Source organism: Glycine max, chromosome 2 (assembly GCF_000004515.6).
Source record: "Glycine max cultivar Williams 82 chromosome 2, Glycine_max_v4.0, whole genome shotgun sequence".
Taxonomy (NCBI): Eukaryota; Viridiplantae; Streptophyta; class Magnoliopsida; order Fabales; family Fabaceae; genus Glycine; species Glycine max.
This window is the reverse complement of record NC_016089.4, coordinates 28,529,547-28,541,467: the sequence shown is the minus strand read 5'-3', so window position 1 is coordinate 28,541,467 and position 11,921 is coordinate 28,529,547. Positions and strand designations below refer to the sequence as shown.

The 11,921-nt window shown below is 32.6% G+C and overlaps 1 long non-coding RNA gene across 1 annotated transcript; it reads left to right on the top strand.

Moving 5' to 3' along the window:
- Positions 1–7,621: 7,621 nt before the first annotated feature.
- LOC106794193 (uncharacterized) lies at positions 7,622–11,661 on the top strand. Its single transcript, XR_005890434.1, has 3 exons — positions 7,622–10,956; positions 11,037–11,275; positions 11,464–11,661. It is a non-coding gene; the product is annotated as an uncharacterized lncRNA (long non-coding RNA).
- Positions 11,662–11,921: the final 260 nt, after the last annotated feature.

Genomic DNA, 11,921 nt, shown 5'->3' with positions numbered 1-11,921 from the left:
GTGTCCAAAGACAACCTTTGTTTGACAGGACTTATCACCAATGTTTGATCAATGCATTGAGAGTACCACTTGTAGTTAGTCTTTTTCAATCCAAAGATTGAGGATTAATGGTGCGCTAGGTATCTTGTTTGGGTCTTGAAATTTACCATAAATATTATTTGTGCATTGCATGTTTGTTGTTCTCTTCTTTAATTGTTGTTGTTGTTACTACTATGGTTTAAATTACTCATATTATGTGAATCCCAAATCTGCATGTGTAAAATTTAGAGTTTGAAAAGGGACTCCTAAGGTGATATATGAGTAATCTTGGTATGTAACACTAGAAGTAGTAAAGCGCATTATGTGTTAATTGAAGAGAACAAGAAACTACGTGTTTTCATATCGAAAGTCTAGAAGTTTAGAGATCATTGGGTATTCTAACTTTGATTTTTCGGAATGTCTTAATAGAAATCACTCTACATAAGGATCCACATTTAACCATGTTGGTGGAGTTAATATTTTGCTCTTAGACATCATACAAGAATTTATGATTGCTAAATTATTGTAACCGGTTTGCCTGTTGTTGCCAACATTAAGTAGCCATCAGGTGTTTATTGAGACAATATCTTAGCAATCTTATTAAGGATTCAACAAAATAAAAGTTTGTTGACATAAAGTATTTGGTTGTTAAATAAAGAATCCAGAAAATATAGATTTGCATATAACATATAAGGACTGATTCCATGCTAGCTGACTCACTTACTAAAGGTTTGGTACCTAGAGTTTTTCATGAGCACACTACTCATATGGGTGTAGTTCCTAATAGTACCTTAGTTTAGTGGGAGTCTCATTTATGTTTTATATCTTATGTTTTCCAGATATTTGTATTATTTGGATTTTTTGCAGAAATAAAGTTGATGTTTATCATTTTATTTTGAGTTCGTTTTGTTTGCAATGTTTATATTGCATTTTGGATTGATATCTATGAAGAATAAAGTTTGGACTAGTTGGAAATAGACATGATTAAGATCACATTGTATGTAATTTCCATGCCGCTTATCCATATTTGATCTATGTCATCGAGTATGAGTAACAGTGGTGATCATTGTGGCTTAGTCAAGCTAAATTGTGATGAAAACTGCAGTGGTTTCCTGTTGCTATATGAGATGGACCAGATTGTTTAAAAGGAGTCTAAAAGTAAATAACATACGGTTGCGCGCCTAAAGAATTTTGTGATATAAATGTCTAAGGTTAATATGAAGCGCAAGTGGGAGATTGTTAGGAATTTTATAATTCCTAATTAATTAATATGGGCTACATATTATATTATAACATTTATATTAGTTATTTACATTTAAATGGGTTTAATATAAAGTGATCTATTTAAGTGAGCCCATTAGACTGCTAGAAAATTGATATGGGCTTAATTAGCGGAAACCAGATTGGTCCATTAGGGGATAATGGGAACCCTAATAGGTTTAAAACCTAAGGCATGGTTATGGTGCCCAATACACCAAAATCAATAAACAATTTCTCCTCTCCACATCTGAAGAGAAAACGAAGGTCCCATAAGGAAGAAGGTGATTTGGTTGAGGAAGGTCATTAAACCAATTGTTCGTGACCACTGTCAGATTTCGCTGTGTGTTGATCAAGCTCTCTATGGATCCAGGTATTCCTTAAAACCTCTTGATAATCTGACGTAATGTATTTTGGTGCTCATTTGGTATTTTATAAGGTTTATTGGAAATTCCCAACAAATGAAAATTTGAAAATGAGTGTTGCTCTCCTGTCTCGTTTTGATTTAATTTTCATACTGCTAGATAAACCTGATGAACTTCTAGACAAGCAACTCTCAGAGCACATTATGGCAGTAAGCAAATACTGTCTTCTTACTTTGTGATTGTGATTGTGACTTAAATTTTCAAGTATCCGTTAGTATGAGTTTATACATGGCTTGCTTTCAGTTGAGGAATGGACTGTTCATTTTTTTATTATTTAAAACTTATGAAATCCATTCTAATGTAAATCTAATGGTAAGTGTTGGATTAACAAACAAGTAGATTACAAAATGGGATGAAATTGTTGATTTGTTTTTTTGGTAGTTTTGCATTTTCTGTCTGTCGAAAAGTCATTTTGACATTTAGCTCTTGTATGTTTGACCTATGTTTTAATATTATTTTTTTTATTTGACTTAAGAGACTACTTGATTATTGAGAAAAACAAGCCTCATACGGAGAAAGCTAGCTAGAATCATAAGGAGAAGCAAAAGAGGAAGAGAGAGACCTATCCTCTTGGTGTGATAAAAAGGAACAAGGGAACAATATTATAGTGGCCAGAGCATTGGTATAAACAATGAACACAAATGGACTCATTCCCTTAGTTATTCCAGTTTTTGCAAAGATTGTGAGTCCTATGGTCCAACCTTCCATAATCACCATCAATATGAATGGTAGCACTTCCGACATCTTAGTCTTAACCTCCATTGAATTTAATTTCCTTCTTTTGCTCTGACTTAGAGAGTTATAATATATATGTTAATGATGACATAAAAAGCACTTTCTTCCTTATTATATCTATAATTAGAGCGGGACTATGAGTATGTGGTATATGATCTTTGTGTGTGTGCGCCCCTAGTTGGAGCTTGCACAAGCACCAAGAAACAAACTTACCCTCTCTTTATTGAGCTTGAATTGATAACACTTGTGTGTATATGCTCTTATAATATAAGAAGCAAAGATGGATGCAGATGAGATGAGGCGATGCAAGTGTAATCTTTCACAAAAAGGGGAAGCTACTTTGGAGGTGAAGTAGCAACTCGAGTGTCCCAAATTCTTAAACAAGGGACCAAAGGATGATGTATAAGGGAGTTTTAAATCATTGAGGTTATTTTTCTTTTAGGTAGATGTTGTGCATATGTTCTCTGTTCATTTGTCCTCTTTTGTTTAAACCAAGAGTGATAAAAACACTTGTATATGTACTATTGTTTATCACTCCCTGGCTTATTATACTTAATCTTATGGAGTTATTTAACCATGGTATAATTTATGAATAGTTCCGGACCAATTAGCGAAAGCTTTCTAATATGGTAGCGAATGCATTAGGGGCAATTGTAACTGAATTATTATTATTATTATTATTATTTAGTTGAATCGTGCCATGATTATACCATGATTGCATAGTAACATCTTATTCTAACAGTTGATTTTAGAACTTGGTCCTTACATTGAAGAGCTCTAAAAAACAAGAGGTGCCATACATGAGTTTGTTAACCCAAGTAATTCTTTTTTCTAATACTCACTTTACTATTTATGTGGGAAATCTCTAAAAACCTCCCTGTATTTGACCTATGTGGGAAATCAATATATAATTGTGTAAGTGATGGAAATGTGGCTTGCTTATGCACCCGTGAAGAATAACGTTGTGGATGCTATTAAGGTACAACATAAATTCTATAGGAATTAGTGCTTTTATCCTCAAGTCTTGATTTTTGTGTAGTGCAACATAAATTCTATAGGAATTAGTACTTTACTAATTTTGTAGTGTTTTGATCCTCAAGTCTTGATTTTTGTATATGATTTTATTGCACTTTCTATAGGAATTAGTTTTTGAAAATATTGGCTTGTTATTTTTTTTTTGTAATGTTAAATTATTGGTCATAGAATTAAATTCCTTTTAGAACACTATGGATTACGAAAGTTCTATAAGTTTTTTACTTGCCAATGAAGCTCTAATATGCATATAAAAGGGCCTACAAGATAGAATTTATATTTTTTGCCTACAAATTTTTAATTTTAAAAAAAAATGTCTTAGAATCCGTCTTAGAATCCTCAATATATTTTAAATTATTTTTTTAAAAAAAATACATTCTAAGACGATTATCTGAAAATCGCCTTAGAAGGTGTACCCTTCTAAAATGGTTTTAACTAAGAACCGTCTTAGAAATGTATTATTCTAAGACAGTTTTTAGCCAAAAACCGTCTTAGAATAATATCATTTTTTAAGACGGTTATTTGTGAAACCGTCGTAGAAAGTCTGTGCAGACTTTCTACGACGTCGGTTAATAATTAATGTAAAATGCACAGTTTAACCGATGTAGAAAGTATTTTTTTGCAGTAATGGTGAGCCAATGCAATGATGTAGTTAGAATTAGTGATAGTGTCTAAAGTAATGTTATATATGGTACTATAGGATCTGCATTCATTTTATTATTACTCTTGTATATTTGTCAATTATTTATTATTGTATACCTTCCCTTCTCGACATGGTTACTGAAACACTATGCTGGCCTATAGGATAATCTAACTATAGTTGTTGATGATGATGTTTGCTTTACTGAAAAATTATTGACTTTAGTGGGTGATACATCAAACATGCTGACAAAGATATCGTTGAAGCTGTGAACGTATGCTCCATATATATAAAATTATGAGAAGCTGTTATTAATTTGGAATCATTTATAGTGCTATTAATTTGAATGATTAACTAAGGGGTTGTTTACTTTCACCGTTATTTTTTTATTTTCAATAAAAATAGAAAATGATGAAGAAACCATGCTTCCTTAGGTGTTTTGATTTTGAATTTTAGAAAACAAACTCATAGCGGAAAGTCATTTTTAGCATTTTTGGAAATAGGACGATGGCAATTTTGAAAATTTCAAAAGCCCCTTTTACAATTATGGTGGAGTTAGAGTTAAAGACTATTTATAAATTGACTGTTGAGTAGAGTTAAAGACTATTTGTAAATTCATACACACATATATATATATATATATATATATATATATATATATATATATATATATATATATATATATATATATATATATATATGTGCTTTCTGAATTGTTGTCTTTTAACCTATTCTATTTCACGAATTCCTTAGAGACAATATGCATGTTTGTTGATTGAGATATTTTGTAGTGTTTTAAACCTTTTTGTCGAGCTCATAATGCAATTGGTCCCATATTATTTTGATTTTTGTGTGATTTATTGCAAATATTATACTATGACATGTTATGTCTATGCTTTTCTTTGGACAACAACCATAATTGGTAAATTTTGTATTATCCTGGATGAGAGTGTGGTTGACTTGTATTTTTAGACTGGAGTATACATTCTAATTCAACTCCGAGAGTTGGAATTACCTAATTTAAATTTTTATAGAATTTGTAAATTTGAAATATGAGATTAGTGATGAACATGGATGCTGAGAAATTTGTTTGAATGGTAAGAAATGAGCTCTAATTGAAGCCTCTGTACTTGCAGTAAAATCTTAGAAAATTTTCACTTATCTCTTAGTGTATTGAGAGGTACCCTATCAAATTATAGGTTCAACAGATGAGGTTTCCATTTTTGAGAATTTCATCACTAAAACTAAATTGTATAATTGGAATTATAGGTTGCTTAAACTAAGTGCACTACTTTATCTTAGTGTTAATTATTCATGATTAATTAGTATCTTAGACTTTGTTATATGCATGCTTTATTGGCACATTATTTGAGTTCTCTTAATACAAAGTTCAATCAATATGCTTCATCCCAATTTATATACACAAGGCTTTGGGGTGAGGGAAAAAGGAAGGGAAGAAAAGAGAATGATTTCATGAGTAAGACTCATTCATGGAACCATATAGTCTAAGTATATTCATGATGAGAACTATAAGCATACAATGGGCATTCTATATGCATGAAGAGCACTATGGGTGCACAATGGGTATCCACCATGCGATGAGCACTGTAAGTGCATGATATGTATAAGGAAGCACTCTATGTGCATGATGAGCATTTCATATGCACGAAAGTGCATGCTGAGCATCTTATGTACATGAAAAGCATTAAATATATGTGCATGATGAAGCATTGTATATGCAAGATGCGCACACTAGCTACTATGAGCATTATATATGTATGAAAAACACTTTATATGCAAGAGGATTTTGCCTGGTGTACGAATAATATCTTTCGAGTGAGATGAACATCATGTGTGTATTATGATATAAGGCTAATGAGACCCAAGGGTAATTAAAGTTTTGTACCCGGAATGTGATTATTAGGGGATGACAATGTGTGAACATTTAATATCATGGACTAGTATTAATTCCTTTGATAGTAGCTATTAATCTAAAAAGTAATTCTTCCTAAAGTTATACCTTGGCATATCCATATTGTAATTGATTAAGTATAAGTGCATAAAATTGTGGATTCATATATAATGACTTGTGAATTGCTGATGGTAAAGACCAATTATTACGTCCATATGTTTTTGTGAGTAAGTACAAATGTCATTGGAATTTTAATTGTGTAATTCTTATTTATGCTGGTTAACTTTATATTGGTATGTATGTAAGGCTGATTAAATATAATGATCTTATGTCTGTATATGTGTGGTTCCTCTCTATTATTTAACTCTTTATGCTATCATAAAATTCGCTCCTTCTTTCTTTCTTTATGTTGCATGGTATACTTTTTCATGAACAATAGACATTGATAAGAGTAAGAAGTTGGGGTATAGTGATGCAAGAGGATGTGTCTTCTGCTTTGAAGGAGGTAGTTTACTATTATGTGTTGTTCTTGTTTTGTTTTGTGTATACACTATGTAAGGGAGGGAAGGACCCTAGGGAATGTTTGAACTTTAAAATATAATTACTTGACCCTCAGAATTGATGAGCACCTGGTATATATAAATGAATAAAAGCAAAGGGAGCGGACGACCCTGGGGAATGCTACGAGGTAGCAGTTCCAACAGTCTCTGCTGAAACCTTTTTAAGTTCTTGTTTCCTAACTAGAAAAAGGCTACAATGGGTTTAAAATTCTCTTTGCATAAAAAAGGCCCTTAAACATAGGTGCATGTGCTTTGTTTGTAACAATTTATATACTACAACTTATACCTGATTGGGGGTATGTCAGCATCATATGTGTATAATTAGCATACTAGTAAAAGATAAACATTATTTATATGACCAACTTCCCAAGTTGTAACGTGGTCCTACTGGTTACAGCACTGCATGATCCCCACACGTGACACACGTGTGCGTATCCACCTAACATGCATAATACTACTATTACTCACAACAATGCACACATTGTCATGTCTCAATGCACAAAAAACAGTGACTCGTGTTACCTTGTCTAATTTCAGAACATAGTCCCATATCCAATCCAATGTCCAATATTATAATAAAATAGAACCACATCCATCATGTCCCTCTAAACCCAAAGACCAAAGTTAGGTTTGCATATTATTTACATTGGCTTATAGATTAGATGCATACACTATACTTTATTTGGCCTCAAAAGTTAGGACTTCAGCATAACAAATGTTTGTGAGTTCATCTACTTCACAATTCAAATACAAAGCCAGTCATGAGACAGAACAACCAAGGACAACGTTTTTTAAAAATAAAGGCAAACAACATCTCAACCTACCACTACACAGTACTACACTGATATGATTCACTCACATCCATCCATCCATCCTAGCACATTCATATGCCCTACCGAATTACAATCAAACACATTCATATATATATATATATATATAACAAACTCAATAACAACTTAACAACCCGTTGAAACAAACTAACGATGAGTAATTGTACATGCACCTTAGTTTAATGGACTGCAGAAATGGAGGGAGATTACGAAATGGGAGAGTTTATTATTCTCTTTTTCCTTACCATATACTTCTCCTTTTACTGAGTATTTTCATTCTTATTAGTAACTTTTTTTAATCGTAGTCTGAAGGAGATGGTTTTTTGGCTATAGCATACTTCACTTTTTCATCCAATATTGTAGATCATCTCAAATCAAATTCTCTTGTCATTAGCAATGTAGGTATGCTTGTTACAACTTCTCTAATGCATGCATTTTCATGCATTGTCAAGTCTATACTGGTAGATTATCATATACTTGGTCTTAGAAGCATATTTAGTATTCTACTCTCCCATCCATGTGGATTTATTACTTGTCAAGATGAATCATTTCGTGTCAATGGTGTTTGGTTAATATTTGAGAACCTTTCTTCCTTTGAAACAAACTGATATACCAGTTCAGAATATAATGATCAACAAAAGAAAATAAAGAATTTTTTGTGCATACCCTTGTCCGACTTTGGGCTAATAGGTATCCAGGGTCAAGAAGAGCGTGAATGATAATAATGGTTTCTTCCCCAGGAGTTTGTAGTCCTTTTTCTCATTAAACTACCAACTAACTGCTTTCCCTTACACAAGATGCCTCTATTTGTGGCTCACTAACTAGTAAACTACTATAAAGCATCCTTAATTAGGAGTTTGTTTCTAATAATAAACAGTTGATATCTTGGGCTCGTGTGGGGTAAGGATCCTCAATTAGGAGTTTGTTTCTAACAATATTCCTACCAAAAAGATTCACCTTGACCTTGAGATGAAGGGTTAGGTAATCAGGAGCTCTTGACCTCTAAGAATCCATACATTCATATAGTTCAAGCTATTTGATCAGTCGTGCCTTGATTCCATAAAACTCCCAATCTGAATCCCATTGTTGGAAGCATAATATGAATTATGATTGAAGCATTGGGTAAGTGCCCTGAACTATTGAAATAACATCCTATGGGATCCCACCGCAGTTAGAGTAACATATTAGTTCTCTAAATAAGCAGTGAAGTTCTTTTTGGCTTGATGTTGTTGTTCAGCCCTTTGAATCCCATATAATCTTTATTGCAAACACTATTTGAAGCTGCATGAGTAAGACGAGCAGAACTTAGCATCTATCTGATAACCTTTACCTGTTGAGTTATGTATTAAGTCTTCCCAAATTCTTGTCCAACATCAAAGTGTATCCTTTAGTGACTATTCCCTATGAAATAATATACTGCATCTATTAATAGTTATACATTTAATGAACAATAAAAATATAAATTTGAACATCAAATGAAGAGTTGTTTGGACCTTTAGCATACTTAGATAGGCTTCCTTGTAGTAATCAGAACACAGGTCAAAAGTATATAACTAAAATTAAGTGTCCAAGGGTAATGAAAATACTTGGAAAGTTCATAATCGAAGTTGAAAAACTTGGATTCTTAAACATGTTTTTTTTTTGTCAAACTAGTTGAAACCGGTGTAGTTAACATTGCAAGGTTGCAGCACTAGAATGCCACCGCGTAGTGTCACGGGGTGGCCCCACTTCTTTCTTCTTCGTTGGATCATAAGGATGACAAGGGAAAAATACAAGGCAAAATTTATGCTAACTAGCTTTGTTTTAGTGTTTATATGGATCCATTACAATTTGTGCCTCGAATTTTATATCATAAACAGACAAGAAAGAAAATTTTATTGAATACCCTCCTTCGACATTGGATCAATGGGTATTCAGGGTCAAGAAGAGCAAGAATGATATGACAACAATATCTTTTGCAAGAGTTTGAGAGCTCGGTCTCTCTAACCAAAACTAACAAGCTAACTACCTTTATTTTCTTTGCCTGTATTTATAGCTGGATAGCTAATAATGTACTTTAGACAACATTCCTAACAAGGCCTAGGATAGAGAATCAATTGATCAACTAATAAAATATAATAATGAACACAAATTACACAATATGACAATTCACTGGTTGTTGTAGAAACAATGTCTCCTACAGAGAGTATTCTCTATCTACAAATATCAAATTTTTCTAATTAGTAATTTCACAACCTTCTACCATATACATACTCATAATTATTTTTTTCTGAAACTTTGGCGTCATGTGATCCATGTAGCCGACCTCGCCTAGTGGTATAAGGCTTTTGTTGTTGTAACTACCATCATCCAGCTTCTAATTCAAAATTGCTAACACAAAATCAGTCATTTTTTATGACATATATATTCTTAATAATAACTACCAACAGTCCATTATTAATGGATCCTTTCCTAACTCACTTGGATCTGAATTCTCATCATCCTAATTACTAAGGGCTGAGCCACTTCATTCCTTGGGCCCATTTGATGTGAGCTTCCCCAGTTTAGGTTCAAACGCAAACTTGGATTAGAAAGCTATTGGTTCAATGTAACTAGGTGCAATTATGACACTGGTTTAAGGTAACAAAGAATAACCTATATTCATTTTCTTTATCATTCCTTCTTTTGTTCCCCACATAAAATGGAAATGGTTGTTGAGTATTACATGTACCTCAACGTTGTTAGTGGATGAGTTCCTCCTATTCATAATTGTGCTACCCATACCTATTGTGCGTTATTGAATATCGTTATTTCCTTCAATAGTCACAAGCTTTATAAAGGATGTGACGAGTTTCAGAGTGACTGAAGCCAATTGGTTGTATCTTATTATCTTATTTAAAATGGATTTTGTGAGATGATTTTGGCTAGGATTTTTATTCCATTGCTTTCTAGGTAGAAAGCATTGTTATTCCATTTGCCACTATTTTTTAGAAATAATTATTTGAAAAGAAACACTTGAATTTGGTGTTGTACTTCAATTAAGCTGAGAGGACATTCACATAAAAAAGGACAAATGACAAAACTTCAAGTAACCTTTGTTTATGTTGTTATTATTGTTATGGCTAGGGTTAGGTAACCTCTATTTTTGTTGTTACTATCTGGGGCTATAGGTAACTAACTGTAAATATTCTGAATTTATGCAGGGTCGGGTAGCTGTCTCTAATAAGGAACAACATTATTTATTGACTGAACTATGAATGCTATAGGTAACTAACTATTATTTCCTTCTTTTGTGTAATGCAATTCCTTTTTAATTTCTTTGCTATAAATAGGACCAATATGTACTAAGGTAGCAACTCTTATATAAATCAGATTTTTACATTTTCCATTTTGAGGAGGCTCCTAGTCCTCTAATGCTAGGCTTACTTCCTTTTGTTCTTTGAATACACATCAGACAATTGATGTTTTCATTGATCTCTTCAAAGAACTAGCTTTCTTAACAAAAGAGAGGGATGCACACAGTTTGTGTGGGTTGCTGCCTCCCACATTCAGCAGTCAACAACTTCAGGTTTATCTGTTATCTGTAAGGATAGTGTTATACCCTACTTTCCCTTATGTGTTGTCATTATTTGTTTTTATTGTCCATAGGAGAATAAACTGATGAACAACATCAGCCTATATCAGGTTCCCTTGCAAAAGTATGTGGCCATGATGGACCTTCATGTATGAATTTCAACTCATCTAATGATGAAAACCGTGGGTGGCTTAATTTGCAAAATCTACCATTTACATATCCAAACCCTAGTTTATGAATTGAGTTTACCCTCATGAATTACTTCTCTCCTTATTGGTTATGCAGGTCATTGTTTGGCAACCCAACATGAGAGGTAATTTATAGTTTTTCCATATTTTACTTTTCGATGTTAAGATCTTGTAATGCACAAGTTACAAAAATTGATTGATTTCAAAACAAAATTTAATGTGATTAGGAAGATGCCCCTTTTTCTACTTTAATTGAACTTACCATTGTATCTAATTTTTGAAATTTTAAATGTATTGACATATACTCTAGCAGGGAAACCAGAGAAAAAAATATTTGGAGGAATATATGCATGAGATTAGTCATGTCTATGCAGAGTGAGCTCCTTGGATTAGTTGTTTTGTAGTGGTCGATTTGTCAAGACTCCCTCAGTAGGTATGTTCAGAAACTTAATGACATATGTCAACTTCTCATGAAAACTACCAGATTTTGTTCTACATAGAATTGATGACACATCCTAATATTAAATATACATATGGTTGGTTGTTCATTCAGCTCTATTGTGATCATGTTGATAACTGTTTTTGATTCAAAATTATGTGTTTTGTATAATGTTGTTACTTTAACTTAAAAGGATAAACAATTAAGTAGTTTAGAAAACATATCATATTATGGTGTGGTGTAAGATTCAAATTTGTTTATCTTGTATTGCCTAACTGTCTTTAATCAGGAACAACATTATTTTTTGACTGAACTATGATGATATATATTGT